This window comes from Anas acuta, chromosome 1, assembly GCF_963932015.1.
Source record: "Anas acuta chromosome 1, bAnaAcu1.1, whole genome shotgun sequence".
In the NCBI taxonomy this organism is placed as follows: Eukaryota; Metazoa; Chordata; class Aves; order Anseriformes; family Anatidae; genus Anas; species Anas acuta.
Window position 1 is genome coordinate 61,241,812 of NC_088979.1, and position 19,744 is coordinate 61,261,555.

The window sequence follows — 19,744 nt, forward strand, 5'->3', positions numbered from 1 at the left end:
ACAAATACCTCTTCAAGCAATGAAAAAATAAAATCTGTCAGGAAGTTACTGAATGTATTTAGCTCCTTCATTACAATCATATTGCTATTGCTATAGTCTGTCATGTGACACATTTGAGACAATTTCATTTAATTTAAGACAAAGGGAACTAGACTTCCATAAGGAATCTAAAAAAAATTATATATATATATATATATAAAATAAAACAAATGCCAGAATGCACTTTTCAGGAATAAATCTATCCATTTATTAATGAGCATTCTCATCAACATTGCAGATTTAGAACATCTGTTCATTGGAGCCCATGTAGCTGAATTTATATTAGCTAGTGTAAACAACCTATATACTATTAAGCCCATCATGGTAAAAATAAATTAATCACCAATCAAAGCAGATTAGAGCTAAGGGGCTGAGTTTTATACATAGCTTAGATTTTAGATTTATAAATTTCAAAAATATTTTTTCAAAACCTAAATTGATATTGATCCTTTCATTCCTTTACCTCAAGTTAAATGTCTCTTTATAACTTGTAGAGTTTACGGTTGAGGAAAAATGAAACAAAATCTTGAAATTTTACTCCATTGAATTAAACACTTTTCATTTTTATAAGGCTTTTCAGTCTTGTTAACTCTTTCTGGAACTTCTCTCTGGAACTGCTTTTGGGAAAAGATGATTGTCCTGTGAATAAAAGTTGTCTGGTATCAGTCTGTAAATTCCTGTCATTTCTCAGAGATTCTAAAGAGAACTCAGTTTGCGGTAAGAAGACTTATTGGTGCATTTGATGGGTTTATTTTAAATGAACCAGGGATTCAATGATAAAGTTATTTACATTTGTGAATTATGTTTCTGTAATTTTATGAAAAAAAATGAGTTCAAAAATAGCGTAATACGTTATTGCTACATTTTACGCATGTAGTTATGTTGTGACTTTAATTACATTTCTTTTATATGGTTCTAAGTGTGTCATTAATGACATTACAGGTTACCATTGTTGCCTTGCATACATGCAGCTTCAAACCTGCTATCACTTACATAATGAAATGTATTGATGTACATCTGAGAGAAATGACGAAATACATCTGAGAGATGTATTTCTGAATTTTTGCCCTTATTTGCTTCTCTAGCATGAGCAAGCTGTGGATATTGCGGAAAATCCTCTCCTTCTTTTAAAATAAATTTAATTTCTTTAGTCTTACAGAAGACTAGTAAAATTTCAGAAAGAAAGAAAAAAAAAAGTTAGTGATAGCTATCAAACTTTGCTATAATCCAGAAAAAGAAAAAGAAAAAGAAAAAGAAAAAGAAAAAGAAAAAGAAAAAGAAAAAGAAAAAGAAAAAGAAAAAGAAAAAGAAAAAGAAAAAGAAAAAGAAAAAGAAAAAAAAAAAAAAGGCATGATGTGAATTACAGGTTCAGGGCAAAATAACCTACTGAAATGAAATCTCAGGACATCTTGCTTCCCTTGCAATACATACAACATCTTCCAATATTTTCTATGCACACCACACTATCTGCATTTTCCCACTTGTTCCTTGTATTGCTTGGTACAACTTGGTATAACTCTGGCTTGCTGCCTCTCAAAAAAGACTGCTCAGCAGAAATCTGTAGAGATTGATAACTTTAGCTTTGTTAGTATAGCAGGCTAAAAACACATTTTATTTATTTTCCCTTGGCAGAACAAAGTGGCAGAGAAAAATCTGAGGTCTTGTCAAAGAAGATCCTGGACTCGATAAGAAATTAGTGGAGGTGACACTGGCAGGGGCAGTGGGAGTTCTGAGTTAACTCCTTGTTCTGCTCCAGACATTCAAAACATCCTGGACAGGCCATTTTATGTCAGCTTCCTGAATGAAACAGGATCATAAGAACAATTTTAGGCCTGCCATACTGCCATCATTCTATAGCATGGCATAGTGCACTGACGACCGTGGTGATGGGGGACACATCAGTGGAAATATATCACAGGAATGTGAGGTAAGCAGATTTATATTAAAGGAGAGAGGAAAAATGAGAGTGGTGATTTTATCGTCTCAAGAGGAACTGGGTTAATATTTAAGAAAATCTATTTGCAAACAAGAATGTGCAATCCTGTTATGTACAGACTAATGTTTTTTCCTTGCCTATGAATATTCATGCAATCAATTTTAATTCACCTGGAGAAGTGCTTTTATCGGAGCAGAGATGGAAATTCACGTGTGACATTATTTCTAGGCAAACAACCAAAAGCCACACTCAGGCTGTTTCCACCTGGCCACCTGGACACTTTGTACCAGCTGGGTGCATGATTCACGGGTGGGGATGTTCTGAGTTCAAGACAGAAAAAGAGCAAGTGTGGACGCCTCTGGCTTTCAAAGCACCTCAGATACATCACCCAGCACAGGCAGCTGGTGCAAGGAGAGGTCATGTAACATAAGGACAAAGCCAATCCAGTAGCAAAGTCCCTGTCCTAGTGACACATTTAGTGTGTTTCCGTCACAAAAGGCAGCACAGTCTGCCTGTGGAGTGGGACAAAACCTCCAGAACGGGATCAGCCTCTGAGCCCAGCTGAGGGGGAGGTTATGTGCTGAAGCCTTGGCTGATCTTTACACTTCTGTGCCTCTCTGCCTGCAGGGTGAGATTGTGGCTACTGCTGCATTATTAAAAGGCACAAGGTCCTGAATTCATCTTGTGTAATTATGGGATTATCGAGGATGCCTAAATTAGGAGTGTAGCCACTTCACACTCCCTCTATGGGCCTCTCTAACTATGAGATATAGGCACTGTCAGTAGGCAAGCTGTATACATAGCTTTCTTTGCTGTATATTGTGTAGTGCTTTTTATGGACAGGCTCTTTTCATCTTACCCTTGTAGAGTCTGCACTTAAGATGTGAGCTTTCATACAGTCTCTTTGTGGCTGTTTTGAAAATTATATCTATGTTTTCTTCCACACTCCCCAAATCACAGTGTCTTCTTTATGCTAATCCAAAACCTCTATTTTTATTCTTACAAAACCTGCCTATCAGTAACTGAAACAGCCTCAGGTTCTCTGTATCCCCTTTAATCTACCTACAGAAACAATCCATCATGCTATGTCTTGTATTTGCTGGTCTTTCCTCTGGTCTATTGCTTTGTCATGCCCCACAGTTACATTTCTATCAGAGACTTATTCATAAGCTCATTGAGGCAGGAATTACAGCTTTTATGCATGTCACATCTTTGTTAAAATAGCTAATAATCTGACCAATCACACACAAAACATGGAGGTGTTGCAACTAAATGGTGAAGTGAGGAAAAATTCTCTGAAGCCAGCATTTGCACAATAACATCCAGCTCAAATATGTCCAAGATTCTCATTCATTAAGCAATTACTACAAATCCATAAAAATCAGGATCAATTCTCAAATATAAACAGTGAAAAGAGTCATATCTGATGACTGTTCAGAATGAATAGTCTGGCCAGCTGCAATCTCAAGTGTCTAGATTGGAAATCAAAGGTAATGTGACCATGTGTAATGTCTTCAGTTTAGTATTTAGAAGCTGAAATTATGCAAATTCAAGTGAGAGTTAATATACAGGTTATGGCACTGTGGATAATCAGTAATGAGCACAACTTGACAATGGATATAGTTGCTTCTCCATCACTTGTTTTCAAATTGGTCACAGACCTCTTTTTTGAGCAATATATACTATAGTTTGATCAGAAGTTATGATTAAGATAATTATGGGTCATCCAATGTGTTTTATGCAGATGGTCAGCCTAAATTATAATAATGGATCTTTATAGTCTAAAATCCATTTGGGGATTTTATTCTTGTCTTTTTTTCTTTTTTCTTTTTTTTTTTTCCTTTTTTTTTTTTTTTTTTTTTTTCCAAAAGACAGTGGTTTCTTGTCAGGTAGGTGAGCCTACCAGAAATGAGAACATGCAAAGGGGAGCCTCACATTCTCACTACTGAGTGGTGCTCCATGATAAAGATAGATCCTCTGTGCTCTTCATGAATAAAAAGGTATTTTCAGCAAATGGTTGTTATGGCCAAATACTTAAAAGAGGATAATTAAAAAGTCTGCAAGGGTTTTTTTCTTTACCTGTTTAGTTGGTTGGTGGCTTCTCAAATATTTACAGTTTATGACTAAAGGTAATTCTCATTGCTTTATTGCACTTTGCAGGATGAGTCTTCTAAAGGCTTAATATTCCCTTCCAAGGCTTTTTCCAGGTTAACTGTGTTTGAGCCGTAATGTGATAATGCTTTGATTCATACTGAAAATAGAGATTAACAGTACCACATACAAAAAGGACAGTGAAGGGAATGAAGAAAGTATCTCTAAAATATCTATCATTAAATTCCACTGTATATCTTTTTAAAAATTAAATTCATAATGTCTGAACTAGTCGATCTTTGCACTTGGCAATAAGCAATAACAGAAGTAACTATTTTTTTTCAGGGACTTAAAATATTTCAACAAAACAAAGAAAAGAGAAAAACAGCAACATAGGGAGGCATTTCAGTGCCTCCAGCCCTAGAACAGGAAGCTTTTAAAGGTTTAAAGCAGGGGTGGGTGGTTTGTTTTGTTGTTGCTGTTATTGTTTTATTTTGTTTTGTTTTGCCTTATAACTAACATTATAATGTGTACCAACCACAGTTTCTAACAAATTTTAATAAACCTTAAATCCTTAGATTTGTACTGCTCACTCTATAAACATGTTACATGGAAGACAGATTCAAGTATACGTAGATTTTCAAAGCAGTATGTAAGATTACATTTATTTATTTATTTATTTTAATTGGAAGGACCACAATGGGTTCTCATCTGGAGCTGGTATTTGATATTTAAAGTAATTCCTAGTCTAAAATAATTCACATGGAAAAAAGTTAGAGTTTCTAAATGTTTAAAGTTGATAAATGTTTAAAGTTTCTAAAGTACACCAATACCCAAAATGATCCAATGTGTTGTTGGCTGATCAAGGGTAGTTAATGGTGCTCAAACTGGCAGTGAAGACTACAACAACTTGAGTTTTCATTCATTTCATTAGACTCTAAAAGCTGACAAAATAGCTTGGGGTTCAAGATAAGTGTAATTACCACTATATTCTGTTAAAACTATTCTGTTCTCATTATCATCTAACCTAAAATGATGAACTACAGACAAATAAATAACATTTGAAATATCTTATCTATGTTCATTGTAGGGTTTCTCTTCCTAAGAAAATTACGGTGGAAACTCATGATTTCATTAGCCACATACCTGGAAGAACTTTCCAAAAGAGCAATTTTTTAAAATTTATTTTCCTTTCTTTTATTTCATATGAAGAAGTTGAGAGGTGTTGAGAGCCTATATAACCTACAGTTAAAGCCAAATTAATCTTCGTTTTAACATAGGCACATTTTTTAAAGTTTTATTTTTACTGAATTTGTCCATTGAAAATCCATCACAAGCAAGAGTACATCTTTCTTTCTTTAATGCAAAGGAATATTGCAAAAATATCAAAACTTCTTGCATAGCAATTAGAACTTTCTGATAAGACAATTTTCCTCACAGGTTGTTCCCCTTTTATGTTGCAAGACATTTCAAACCTTTTGACACAATAGCCACTTTTCTTCTGAAAAGAAGATGGAAAAATATGTGCCTTCCTTAACATTGTTTTTTAAATGAGACTGGTTTTAAGATGAAAAACACAGCATTTGTATTAAAGTAATGTGAGTCTATTTTAAAGAAGTGGATTAATTATGTCACTTGCTCAAAGCTGTATGCTGTAGGTCTAGTGATAAATACCTGCAGAAGCATGACCTAATGTCATGTATTTCCTTCCTGTATAAAGGTAAGTAGTTCTTCTTAGTCACACTGAAAATAGTGGACTGAACCCTGAAGCTTTTACTCTGTGTTTAATCAGTTGTCAGTCAGGCAAACCTCCTGGGAAGTCAGTGGGAGTTTGCCCAGGAAATGACAGAGCAGGAATTTATTAAAGCCCTTGGAACCAAAATGTATTCTTAAGGTTTGCAGGATCATGAACTAAAAACATGGATGGAAAGTTGGCCATTCAGTAAACTATAGAAAGGCTGGGTAGGGGCAGGCACAACTCTAGGCAGTGTGCACTATGTCTCTGCGTGTTTTGGGCGCAGCATAACAAGAGGTGACTGATGCAGCTTGACAGAATGCTTCAAAATGATACATGGAGCTGGATTCAGTGAAAGGATAATGGACAGATGGCTTTCATTTTCAGAAATTTAGTGCTGACTTGACACCCTTTGTCATTAGTTATCTTCTTTAAAACTTTATTGAATAGTGATATTTTTTGTTTCCCATGTTTTAACAGAACAATCATCCTGCTGAACTACAGCCAGCAAAGTATGCCTATAAAACCCTCTGCTCTTTAGCAGAATGACCAAAAGAATGAATAATTTCATTCAAAAATGATTATACCTATTTTCAACAAATAAGTTGCATGAAGGAAGGTGAGGATTGTTCTTTTTTTTTTTAATTATTATTATTTTCTTAACTATAAAAAAAGGGAAAGTACATCTTGAAACCCATATTGGTCTACTCACCATACTACAACAGTAAATTTGAATAGTTCTTCAAAGTGTTACTATAAAATTGTTTTTAAAAGTGACAAGTAAATAAACATATTCTATTTTCTCCTGAAGCCTACTATTAAAACATTTACCATATAAAAGTAACTCTGTTTTCAAATAGAACTCTGGAAATCATATGAAATATTATAAAATGCATCCCATTTTTTTCCAAAATGACACCTCCACTCAACACTAATCTAGCCATTCTTTTTAATCAAAGATTCACAACCAAATGTATCCAGTTTTCTGTCTGAAATTTTGACTTTACCACAAGGTTCAGGCTATTAGGTAGGAAAAATGTAAATATTCACACATTTGTTATTATTATTTTTATTTATTTCAGCTGCTAAATAATCAAATAATAGCATACTCTCAAAGTACTTCTTACTTATACTTTTGGTCTTTGTATTTCATCTGCAGATTTCTGCTGCCCTTTGATAGTGCCAGAATATCTTTACACACAGAGCCATCAGATTCAGAAGACAGTAAATGAAGTGCCTTTCTTTCATGAAGACACAAAACCCCACTGCTTCTTTCATAAATCACATTCAGAAGGGACATACGTACATGCCTTGAAGTCTGAAATTACAGTTTTAGTGAGTAACCTGAAGTTCTTTTTCAAATCATGAAAAGAAATGTAGTTGTGTGTTTTATAATGACCTAGCAAAAAATCCGGATATTAATTTTGTTTTTATATCACTCTCTGATTTACGCCTTATTTATTATTCCCCAGGAAAGCTCATGACTGAAGAAATACTAATATTGGATTTTCTTTTTCCTCACAAAACCAATGTTGCTTTATTTGCTACGGAAAGATAAGGTTTCTTCAAACACGTAAGTTAATATTATGAGACCTACACACTTACAAAGGGGTAAGAATAAAGTTCATATTTGTGGCCTATTGACTGTAGCAGTGTCCTTTTAAAGCATTATTTTTAACCAATGGATCTGTGCTATCAGGCACATTCCATTTTCATTACTTATAAATGGTACAAGGCTTATTGCATGACTTATTTATTAAGAGCCCACACTGTTTCCTAAGTTAGTGAGTGTTCAGGTAACTTCTGGAGCATCATGCAAAAGGGCAGATTATCAGCTCCACTTAGCTCCCCGACTTTCATGGAAATACATCAAAGCCTCCCTTGGGAATAGGGTTGCTGTCTGCCAGCAGGCAGGAAACTCTTGGCGCTACAAAGCTTATTTCTCCCCCCTGCACTGAATACTTACAAGTTGGGCAAGCAGAGGGGGAATACGCCTTCCAGGCAGTGAAGCAGATCCAGCATATTTGTGCAGCTTCAGATCAGGAGGTGACAGCAGCACAAAACCTCTGTCCTTCCCTGCAGTACATTTTCCAGGAAGGAAACCCTTCCTCCCGATCAAGGCATTCCATTCGCACCCAGGATGCTCGCAGCCAGCTCCCCAGGATCTCCCTTGGGCAGAGGGCAGCATGTGAGCCAGGTGCAGGAACTGGCCCTGGCTCAGCAGAGGCTTAGCATAGTGCAGGGAGGGCACCAACGTGTCTGAGGGATGGGGTGGGTGGCCTGTGCTTGCTGTCCCTTTGTGCTGCCTGACATTGAGGTCACCTTGGTGAAAAGGCTTGCACCACTCTGTTCCCACTACAACATGTACCCTACATACGTAAGCCAAAGTTAAAATATACACGAGCAACACACGTGTTAAAAATATATCCAGGTCTCCAGGTCTAATCTGAGGTGTGAATCTGCCAAAAAAAAAAATATAAAAAAATAAAAATAAAAATAAAAGCTTCCTGCTGCCTAGTGCTGTCAAGACGAAGATGTACCCTAAGAGTAGAGACTCCTCCAGGTTAAAAAGAGTAACACAAAGCTTGTCAGCATCTACTAATCCCATCACCTTCTTGATAGAAGTTAGTCAGAGGATCAGTGTAGAACAAAGATTTCATAAAGCAGGGAAGAAAACTTTAAAAGAGAGAAGGTCATTGCTAATTTAGAGGTCTTTAAGTGTTTTGTTTTAATTTCCAGTTTGTATTTTCCTTAATGGTTTGCAACAACTGCAAAGTCACCATCTTTATTTACAAAATTTAACTTTAAAATGTATCTATAAGCAAATACAAATTTAGAATCATGATTGATATGTAGCTTAGCTCTTTCACTTTTGGAGTGAAAGGTATGCTTTTTTTTGCCTTTTTTTTCCCCCCACCCATAGTGCTTTCTTAAAGGCATCACCATTCTCAGCCCTGACTTGCAGGAATTGTTCTGTACACCTCTTCTGTAATGTCTCCAGTGAGACTGGTAGGAAGGATGCCAAAGGAACTGCTATTGTTTCCACGTAGCATGACAACCTCTTCAACAGGAATAATTGGCTCGGGCCAAGAACTCGTTTCATGTCTGACAGAATCACTGACCCAAGCTGGATGGGAACCAGCAGACATATGATTTAAATAGGAGATGAACATTGATCTCAAAATAACTTCAGCAACCTAAGCCAAGGAAGCTACAAAAGGTTGAATGCTTAGCACTGCAGAAAAATAAATACCCCGTTTTAGAAAACAGACTTTGCCACAAGACCCAAGCACTTGTGTATTACCTAGTGTCTTAAGCTGAGGAATATGCCTCTACTGGTAAATACAAGGAAAACAATAAAATAAACCTGTTAATCAACCTTTGCTATAATAGTATGATCAGAACTACTGGAGTGAGAGCATATCTCTTTTGTAGTTAGACTGGTGAATACGGATTATGACAATGTCAAGGATATCAAGTTGCAGAGAAAGGCCAACTGAAAGGGAGTACCAGACTAACAGAGATCCTTAGTACAGAGTCCTCTCTAGCTTATATGTATATATTTATATACACATGTATGTATATATACATACATACATACAAACATGCATACATATATATGTATATATCGGAGATCTACATAAATATTTACATGAATATATACTTGGGAGGTGTGGCACACTGCCCATACATATTCTAATATCATATATGATGTATAACAGACCACATATCAGAGGTATAATGTGTCACATCTCCCAGGATTTGCAGTCATTGTAATCTTTACTGAAGCCATAGTTTCCTGAAATCCTGAATTGTACTCTTTGTGGAAAGTTAGGGTCTTGAGCAAAATTTACTTAGCAGAGGGATTAAATTCAGTCTGAGGAATGGTTCCACATTCCAGTCAGCAAATAGACACAGTGGGGGAAAACCATGTCATCTTGTGACCTGCCTGTTTCCTTGCACTATATGGAGAGTGCTGCTGGACAAGGTGCACCAGCACCAGGTGTTCTAATTAGGTGTTCTAATAATCTGTTGCCAAAACTGCAGGGGAGAAGGGAGTTTTCTCGCAGCAAGGGTTCAAAAAGGCCTTTGAGAACAGGAGAGTTTTTTTGTTTTGTTTTGTTTTCCAGAATATCTGTCCATGTGAGATTCTTTTTCTCTGTAGAAACGGATATGTTCTGCTCTTCCAATCCAGTATATAAATTGCAAAGTGAATAATAACTTCAGCTAAATGTGAGTCCAAAGCACCATCCACTAAGCTACTTGTTTATATCACAGGTAATGTGTAAGTGCTTTTCAGAGCTAATCCTGTCAGCCATAGTACAAATATGAAGGCCAATAAGATTACTTGGAGATGAAGCATTTTAATAGCATCACTCAGTCAGGAAGTAACCAGATTATGAAAAGCAGCAACTGGCATTGATTTTATTTTGCAGCTTGGCCCAAATGTCCCAAACTTGATGTGTCTTGTAATCAATCTTATTTGAATTTCGCATAAGATTTGATCTCATCCAGAGGATAAGCAAGCGTGCAATTTCAAAAATCAGGACATTCAGAACACAAATGATGAGAGGGAATGAAGCCACAGTGTAAAACTCGATAGCAAAATCCCTTTTGCCAGTCCTCAGAGGTACCTTGTTCAAAGAAGGAATCTGTGGAACAATTGTGCAGCAGATGACTGCAGCAGCACCCACCTGGAAACAAACCCTCCAGAGAGGTTAGAGTTGGTGGGTGTTTCTCTAGACACTCCCAGCTTCTCCATGAGTAGCTTGGTTTTCTCCCTGTCATTCTGGAGCATTCCCAGTGTGGACTGCATTTTTCTGTCTCATTTTTAATATGGACATCTAGAACGGATTCAAACTTTACATCTTCGGAAAGGAATCTCCCTCATGTGCAACGAAACCCCTTTGCAAATCAAGCTGATATGAGGGGACAATTGAGGAAATAGTCCTTCAATATGTCACTGTTGCTTCAAACCAAAACACTCATGTAGAAGGCGGAGATTAGGCCTAAATTGCCAATTCAGTGAAATGAACGCTCTGATTTCAGATCTATGAGACCTTTCTGACAACCATCACACTGGAAGAGCCGTGTTTCCTTGCTATAATACTACTGTGAAAGCTCTCGACAACCTACATAGAAACAGAGAAGTATTTATCTGCAAGCACGACTTTGTTGGAGGGTGTGGGGGAAGTCTCAATCAACACACTGAATACCAGCTCTGATTTTCTGCCACATAAATCGTGAGTACAGTGGAAGAAAACACTGTGTTTGATGAAGCTGGCTAGTGGGGCTAAATTAACAAGAAAATCATATGTGCTCTTTTCATTGAACAGGAGCAGCTGACACATCTTTTGCCATGAGATTTTTCTCCAGAGTGTTCAATCATGTTCAACATTCTGTCAAAAATATATAAAGTCTGTATCTGAGGTAACCCTGTGCCTTTCTTCTGGTATAGGTACAGCCTCACATTTCCACTGGTATTTGCATATCCAGTAGATTTTAATACATTTTGAGTCTGTTCAATTTGAAATTCAACACTTCCACTCTGTCCCTGCAGCTAGATAATTTGTTTCAGTGATAATCAGCTTTTACCTAGAATTTATGCCAAATCCACCACTGCACTCATTTTGTGTGGTTACACTTCCATTTCATACTTCCAGGCTGAATGAGAGGGCAATTACATTCCCCTTAGGTTAATAATAGCTGAAACAAAAGAAGCTACTGCGTAAGAGTGGGCAGGGACTAGGTAATACAATTGAACAAATACCCTTTGGAGCTGAGAAGTAGGAGGGACTGGTTGGATGTGAATGTGAAAGATAAACAGCAGAAACGTATTGAGTGCAGACAGAGAAATAGCAGCATGAGGAAAGCAAGGACTGGATGTCGATGAGACAGTCAGCACAAGCACTGGGAACGCAATTCTGAACAAAATAAGAGCCTTGAGGGAGAAGTGGAGAAAGACTTGCAAGTGGCAACAAAAGAAATGCATCCTGCTGACCTTGCAATGAGGTTTAGGGGGATCTGTCCACATGATTTTTTTCTGACTGTAAACAGAATTGCATAAAATGAGTGTCTGACTCCACCATCAGCTTGTCGTAACATAGATAACCCTCAAACACCAGCCAGTTTCTGGGGACAGACAGACATTACACACTCTGCCTATTGGGCCACTCTCATGCAAGGGGGTGGCTCAGATTTGGCATCATCCAGATTTGTAAGAAATTTCAAAGCATAACTTCCACTTAAGCCCTCGCTCTTAATGTCATAAATGCCTTTGGGCTTTCAGCTTTCTCAGTTTTTTGAGTCAGAACATCTGTATTTTTTGCACTGTGCTACTTACCTTGTAAACTCTCCCAGAACTGGTGTATAAGTTATCATGCTCATCTCCCACAAATTATTCTCACTCTTTAATTTTCCAATAAATCTAAATAAAGATGAAAATGAATTATATGTTAATTTTATGGGGAAGTAGTGTGGAGCTTTACCACTACAAGGCAGAGCTTTGAGGAAAGGTGCGGAAACACAGAGCTACATGAACAATTTTTGTTTATTATTTTCCCCCCCCTGCATGGATTTGAAGTAGGTATGTGCCACCTGAGAATCTGAATTTGTGGAAAAGGAAAGAGTAAAGAAAAAAAGTATTCTCTATCTCTAGATTTTTGGAGAAGTGTTTCTCTTTTAAGGCTGCAACAGAAAACAATTTCATGTCTGGCATGCGGTTTGGTTCCTGAAGATCCCCTCATTCCTCCTGAGAATCCTCAGGCAGGGCACATATGGCATACAGTATAATAATACATGAGAAAAAATTACTTTGACTATTGATTATTTAATAAAATATTGCTTTCAACTGATCTTCCACTGGCTGTTACTTCCACTGGCTGTTGTATGATTTAGCCATGAGACTTCCTGGTTCTCTTGCTATTTTTGCCATCCCTGCACAGTCACCTCTCACACAAATTTTCTGCCAAGTGTGTTGGTTTTTAGGTTCATGCTTGTGACGATTTATCTGAGTCACTGACCAAGAATTGCTTTTCATGCAAAGAACAACTGAGCATTCAAGGGTAAGACAAGGGTTTTCTTTCCTACTTCATCAGTTTCTCTGCAGGCCAGCAGCCACACCTGAGTGAACCAGTGCCTCTGTTGTAAACATCAGAGGGGGAAATCTGGGACAGATTTGCCTTCTGGCTGCTCTAACTGTGATTGCCACCTTGACTGTGGTGTTTTACCATTTCTCTGCAAGAGTTGTGAGTTTGTCCCATGAGACAGGTCAATGCTGTAATTTTAGCTCCATAATATTATGGAAGCTTTCCAACATGTTTTGAAAAATCAAATAGAAAAAGAAAAGTAGCCAGAAGAATTAACCTCAAAATCCACTTTTTGTTTCTCTCCCTTTCCAATTCTGAGGAATCATTTCACCACCCGTTACACTCATTTAGGGAAGGAATCCTCCTTTAGAACATTTTAGAGATTCTTCTCCCTGAATTTCCTCTTCTTCTCAGCTGGTTGTCTCATCTACCATCTCTCTTTACCTTCTTGGAAAGGTTGTGGAAAAGCTTTTCCATCTGACACTGACTTGTACGCATCTGCATGCTCTAACAGGGCACCTGACCCAAGACCCCACCATGGTATCTTGCCTGGGCTGGTGTCTTGACACCCAAAAAAGTGTTAGAGATTTCACGCATGTGCTGACCTGCTTAGCAATGTCACAGGAGCTCTCAGTGCGCTACCCAAGAAAACTCCTCCTGCTGTATTCTGGTCCATAGTGGAAAGTGAGGTTAAGGAGGGAAACCTCAACCATAGCCTCTTGTTGCTGGCCAGCAGTGTGTTACCAGACTGGACATCCAGTGGCATCCACTGCCTGCTTTATTACAATTTATTCTGTTAAACCCCAATCTGGGTCTGTCTAGTCACCCCTCCTTCACTTAGTGATGAAGATAAATTTACGTCTTATCGTCTCCTCAAAACCTTCTTGCATGTACAGCCCAGAGAGAGTCATTTAAGAGTTATGCCGCCACATTCACAATGACTTACAGGGAAAAGAATGAGTAAAAGTAAGCTGTAATATCTTTCAACCCACCATATCAACAGAAGAAAAATTTAAAGTCTCCAAAATTAAAACCAGACAGGTAGCCACAGTACTATTAACAGTCGTAGGACTTCTTATAGTCTAAAAATGTCATTAGTTTCAATATTTATGTAATCAACAATAATGTAAAACAACATATATTGAAACAGAGAACCACCTTTTGAAAACCTTCATAATGGCCAGTCTGTCCTCTGGACTGTGGAAAACATAGCAAAAGAAAATATACAGATGGCTTCTTTTTGCTAGAACTGTTTTGGTCCTTCTGATGTTACCTATCTTGCAAAGTAAAACTGTAATTTGCAACATATACTGTTCTAGATCAGGGACCTACCTAGGAAAATGCATACCTCACTCTGAAACTGCAGGCTCTGAGAATCAAATAGCTGAGTCTCTATATAAAGTGATTGGCTATCACTGTGATAGGTAGAGGGCTATTTGGAAAATTATATGAATTTTCCCCTTTTTATCTGTTAAACCTGATGTACTTTACAGTTGCTGATGAAATTGGAAGTCCACAGCAAGGTAACAAGCTCTGCATACTATTATTTATAAAACTAGTGATGCTCTATGAAAATTTAAGTATACTGTTTTAATCCTCCCTTAGTCCTGTCAGATGTGCTACTAATTATGCTGGTTTGCGCTGTTGGAAAAAGGGCTCATACATTCTCATGTCAGATTGCTGAAACAGCAAATTTTACTATAAATTAAATGATCCATTGTTTCATTTAATTTATAAAAACATAGGTAAGGCATTTTGCTGTAGATACAGCAAGAAAACAGGCAAACTGTTTTAAAAGTATTGGTATAAAAACTATGCTGTGATCTGGTACCTTATTTTCAGCTGAATCAGGAAAACTTTCTCAAAAAAAAACCTTCACACTTCTTCAAGGTTTTCTATTCTACCTCCATCTGTGTATTGTTTAGAGCAGAAAAAAACTACACAGAAACAGCTCATGGACCTGCAATCTTTTCTTTATAAGAGAAAATTATAATTATTTCTGAGTATTTTCTTTTTTGAAAGTTACATTAGAACAATGATGCTGGGACTGACTTTAGTGTAAGCTCGATCACGAACCTATTATGTAATTCATTTTTGAGACTGAATTTAAGCCAGAAGCAATAATCTTCCTATATATTTTAAAATAAAAATAAACATTTTAAGAAAAAAATGAAGTTTATGTATGACATTTGATAAGTACTTTTCCTCTCCCTCTTTTATTTTTCACACCCATGAAAATATAAAAAATGAGTAATACTGAATGTAAACAATATTAAGCATTGTGTAGGAAATATTTCCACTGCATCGAAAATTATTGGAAATTATGTCATTGTATTATCATTTGCATGACATCTGTACACCCAAAGTATTTGCTTGAAAACAATTAGCATATGCAGAGTAATTCTGGAAGACCTGTGAGTTTAAAAATCTCATGGGACTTACCAGGAAAATACAGAACAGATGGGCTGTGAGTTTAAAGAATGTGAGGTCTCCTCATTTTTAAATGTGAATGGAACAAGCTTTTCCAGCAAGACTTGTATTCATTTCTGAAGTTGAAATGCAACCTGATATGCACTCAAAATGGAAGTACAAACATATATAAAATTTAGATTGACTTTTTAAGTAGTTGCTTACTGAAAGTAAAAAGTAATTGTGATTTCCATTACATTAGCATTTCAGGCAAGTAATGTATACAGTTTATTTACATATTTAACAATAGTCTTTATTTACATATTTAACAATAGTCTTCCATGAATTGCAAAAATAATACTGTTAGAGGCATACAAATTTTATATTGTAAAAATATTAAAAATATTAAAAATCCTTGTCAACAAATTATTTTGGGACTGTATAGGGTAGCAAAGTAAAATATTTTTTTTCTCTGTATAGATCTATCTCCTGAACAAATGCTCTTATTCTAAGCATAATAAGAGTAATATCTTCCTCCTGATCCACCTAATTCTTGATCTAGCTGCAAGGACAAATTGGTGCAAATCAGGGAGGCCAGTTGCAAGACTGTATATTCGTCTTACAGAGAAAATAAAAACTGAAAACAAATATCTGAAAAAGAAATTCAAAGTTTTGATTTTGAGATATTTCAAATGGGTTGATTTTAGACATTTTCATTTGCAAAATCAACATAAAAAAAAATCAGAAGCACTTCATGAATGTATGCATTCTGGAGAAACATCATTGTTTTTAACAATTTTAGGTCAGTTCTGATCACTGTTCTTTTGCAAGTCCTCTTTTATTTCTCCAGAGGTATAAAACTCCTCCTAAAATATCATTATCACAGAATCAAACAATGTCTGAGGCTGGAGGGCACCTCTGGAAGTCACCTAGTCCAATCCCTCTGCTCAGAGCAGGGTCAGATAGAACAGCTTGCCCAGGCCTGGACCCAGTTAGGCTTTGATTATCTTTGTGGTGTATCTCTCCAACTTTTCTGGTCATCGTCTGCCAGTGATGGGTCACCCACACAGTAAAGTGTTTCATGTTGTTCAGAGGAAGCTTCCTGTGCTTCAGTTTCTGTCCATTGTCTCTTGTCCTGTCACTGGGCACCACTGAGAAGAGTCTGTCTCCCTCGTTTTTATTACCTCTGTCAGGTATCTATACACATTGGTAAGATGCCCCTGAAATCTCTCATCTCCAGGTTGAACAATTTCATCTTTCTCAGCCTCTCCTTGACTGATGCTCCAGTCCTTTCACCATCTTTGTGGCCCTGTGGGCGCATGGTCTTCTAGCCTGCAGGAGGTATACTGTTATCAAGGAACTGTGTTGTAAGGTAAAAGAGCTGCAGGAGGAGGTCTTCTACCCTTCCTCATGGCTTACAGTTACAGGACAGGTTCACTGTCCTTGTAGCAAATGGAGCATCTCTGGTGGTTGAGCCTCCGGCACTTGTGACCATTAGGATAACCGTGAGGAATGATAGTGGGTAGAAGACTCACTACAGTGAGGGACTAAGGCCCCATCTGCTGTTAAGACATGTTATTTTAGGAGGTTTACAGCTTGCCAGGGGTTCATATTTGGGACATTGAAGAGAGGCTGCCAAAACTTGTCTGGCCCTCTGACAACTACTACTCCCTGTTACTCTTCTGTGTGGGCAAGAGTTGACCTGGAAAGTATCAAGCATGGGTACAGGAGCAATAGTTAAGGGCATGAAGACCAAGATGGTGTTCTTGATCCTGCTGATGAGGGAGAAGGGTTGGGGAAGGACTCAGTGGTTCCTGTGGGTTAATAACAGCTCAGTGGGTGGTGGCAGCAGACTTTTTTCTCTTTTTTTTTTTATGACCATGGGACATTCTTTAAAGGTCCAAAGCTGCTTGGAAGGATGGGATCCATTTGACTAAATGGGAAAAAAATGTCTTCACCAGTAGGCTGGCTATCTGGTAGGGAGAGTTTTAAATTAGAAACACGGGGAGGAAATGACTTGTTAACAAATAAGCAAGAATAAGGAAGGACTTCTCAGAGATATGAAAGCTGAAGGCAGCTGTGGCTTTTGTGGCCATGAGATGGTGGAGTTCAGGATCCTAAGAGAAGAGAGCAGAGCAAAAAGTAAGACCACGGCCCTGGACCTCAGGATGGCAGACTTCAACTTCAGAAATCCATTTGGAAAAATTCCATGGCATACAGCCACAGAGAGAAGATGAGTCCAGGAAAGCTGACAGATATTAAAGGATAAACTCCTCCTAACTCAAGAAAGGGCCATTTGTACAGGTAGAAAATTCTGCAAAAGTGTCAGAAAGCCTGTATGGATGAGCAAGGAGTTCCTAACTGAACACAGATATAAAAAGGGAGTATACAAGAGCTAAAAGTAGGAGTTGGTGACACAAGGGACACATAGAGTTGTTGTCAGACTTTGCAGGGATGGGGTTAGGAAAACTAACCTGGAGTTGAATCTGGCAAGGGACATGAAGGGTGACAAGAGAGGATTCTAGTACATAGACAGCAAAAGGAAGAATAGGGAAAGCATGAGCTGAATACTGAATGGGGCAAGGGACCTGGTGACAACAGACATGGTACTGAATGCCATCTTTGCTTTACTGTTTATTATTAAAGCTGATCTTTAGGAATCAGGCCCCTGAGACCAAAAGGACACTCAGGAAAAAGGAAGACTTGTTTGGCGGAGGAAGACCAGGTTAGGGAGCACTTAAACAAACTGGACACAAATAAATTAATGGTGCATGATAGAGTGGACTAATTTTTCCTCTAATTTTATAATACTCTATGCATCTGGACTATTGGTTTACTTTTGGACTACCACATGATTGGAGGGAATAAAGATCTCTTTCATCTAATGAATATTTGGTTAGTAGTGTAAGATGGATTTTGAGACTTGCATTTCCTCCTGTAATGCATCTCTAATAATTATAATGAAAAAAAAAATCCAAAAGATTTTTTTACAGCTATGTATGTGATTTAATTACATTAGTCATACAAAAGAGATTCATATTGTCATAGTAACTAAACCAAGATTCTTTTCTCCCTTTTATACTGCCACAGTATATTGTATAAATATAATATTTCATCTTGGAGAGGCATGTCTGAACTCTTCTCAAGACATTTTTGTCAGAACATATATTCTACGATTTGACATTCAGATCTAGCTCGTTATCTCACAGATGCTGCTTCTTGAGTTTATCTTTAAGCAAATGAATATGCTGTGGGTGTACAAAATCCTACTCATCTGTGCAGTGTTAAGCATGAGTATAAAGATTCAGATCACTAGAGCACTTTTACATTGGATGTCAGGAATATGCTGGCATTAACTACATGATAGACTTCACCTGATTGAGGGCCTAAGTCTTTGCAAAGCTGGAACCTTAATACTGGAGTTGCAAACAAATCAACAGACCACCAGAAGATTTAAATTTACCATCAGTTTTCTGGGGAAACACCTTTGCTACAGAACAAGACATTGATATTGCAGTGTGCTGCAATGTGCTTTTTATTTGAATACTTGATTTTTGTTCATCCTAAGGCTTATAAGGAATCACTCAGAAGTAACTCATTTTGCCAAGTATTCCTTTATATTTACATTGTACCTGGCTCAGACAAAAAAAAAAAAAAAAAAAAGTTATAAAAGCTGATTACAAACTTAGCAGACTATGTCTTGGGTTTTGATTAGGTAGAAAATCAGTCATTAACCCAGGAAAATCAGTCATTTTCCTGCACAGCTGCTCAAACATGCTGGGGCATATACCATGGAAAAAAAAAAAAAAAGGTGTGGGGGGAGGAACATTATCACCATTGTAAAGCATTGATTAGAGTTTATTACAGAAATAATTACATTTAATCAATTCACAGTTAACAAGTGATTTCTTAGGGATTATTATTACCTAATTGTTATTAAAGATCTGACTACAGATGGCATATGCAATTCATTGCTTATTATTACTCTTACAAGCACAGATGGTAGAGTACAACCAGTAAGATGAGCAGACAGTGATCTTTTTTTTTTCTCTTTTTTTTTTTTTTTAAATATAATAACAAATGAATGTGCTGAGTGATTTTTGTAGTTTTGCTAAAGTAGTACAAAACAGCTAATGGACTCAGCTCTTCAGATCATTTTGTCTCAATAGCAATTCCTACAGATTGCATGTAGAAGCATGCTGAAGACATTCCCCAATTACAGTCTCAAAATGTTACAGACTCAAAATATTTGCGTTATGATGTTCTTTCCAACTTGCCTGAAACTACCCTTTGCAAAAGAATCAGTTTAGCTTGAACTCTCTGAACTCTACTGGCAAAAGTTCTAAGGCATTGAACTATCAATAACATTCACGCAAAGAAAGAAAGAAGTTAGTGGAAGAACATTTTATGGCTTTTTATTAAAAATAGAGTGGTCTCTTTAAAAAA

At 37.1% G+C, this 19,744-nt stretch overlaps 1 long non-coding RNA gene across 1 annotated transcript; it reads left to right on the forward strand.

Annotated features, from left to right (window-relative positions):
- Window positions 1-1,685: 1,685 nt before the first annotated feature.
- LOC137850142 (uncharacterized) lies at window positions 1,686-7,384 on the forward strand. Its single transcript, XR_011092297.1, has 3 exons — window positions 1,686-1,966; window positions 6,961-7,136; window positions 7,274-7,384. It is a non-coding gene; the product is annotated as an uncharacterized lncRNA (long non-coding RNA).
- The last annotated feature ends 12,360 nt before the right edge of the window (window positions 7,385-19,744 follow it).